The sequence below is a fragment of the Etheostoma spectabile genome, chromosome 22 (genome assembly GCF_008692095.1).
Source record: "Etheostoma spectabile isolate EspeVRDwgs_2016 chromosome 22, UIUC_Espe_1.0, whole genome shotgun sequence".
NCBI classification, from domain to species: Eukaryota; Metazoa; Chordata; class Actinopteri; order Perciformes; family Percidae; genus Etheostoma; species Etheostoma spectabile.
In genome coordinates, this window is record NC_045754.1 from 3,624,540 (window position 1) to 3,625,333 (window position 794).

General features: G+C 35.4%; 1 protein-coding gene across 2 annotated transcripts in view; it reads left to right on the forward strand.

Moving 5' to 3' along the window:
* LOC116672629 (MICOS complex subunit MIC26) overlaps nucleotides 1-794 on the forward strand; it is a 57,311-nt gene that overhangs the window by 40,182 nt on the left and 16,335 nt on the right. The gene's annotated exons all lie outside the window — the stretch shown is intronic.

Sequence of the window (794 nt, forward strand, 5' to 3'; positions counted from 1 at the left end):
TTTATATCAGAAATATGGATTTCTTTCTACCAAATTGCCCTAAAATAACATGGATGATTCCACCCAACCTTCAGGTTAAATTAATGATTACTGTCACTGAATTTTGTGGGTGTTTTATTGAATCTTATAGCATTTGAATTCTTTATTTTTAATGGTTTCCAAACAGTATGGGGACTAAACTTTGACATCTACCCATCTGTGATCCACACAACATCCTCAGATCTTAACTATCAGTCAAAATAACTCATCATTTCTGCCTTTTTACCTAAAAACGTATATTTAATTTGACATAAATGAGGTTTGTTGACCAAGAATTCCCGAAGAAGTGTAAAGTGTAAAACCTGTTATTAAACCAGCTCAGGTTTTTAAAAAAGCGCCAAACGCTGGAAAAGTAGAAATAAATCTTAGAAAGCGGCAAAAACATCTGAATTTTGACCTTGAAGGACAAGTTGCTGGTCAACAGGAAGACAACACGAGCGGTAAGGGTGGAGAGGCTCACTTCCTGTGTGTATCGCTGCAAAACTCCACCAACCGAAATCTCTCTGCTCGAACCGCACTTAAACACAATAATTCCCGAGTGTAACCAAACCATTAACCAGTCATAGAAGTTGCTCAAATCATAGAGAAAGGAAAAACATTACCAAGGAGTCAAATTTAGAATTAGAAAGTGAATGAAATGAAGTAGAAAGTACAAAAGTAGAAAAGGGAGTTAGGACCAGAAACATTTTTAATCCTTATTTGAATATGAGTATATGGTTGCTGAGGATTTTGTTCTTTTGTTGGTTTTCTTGTTG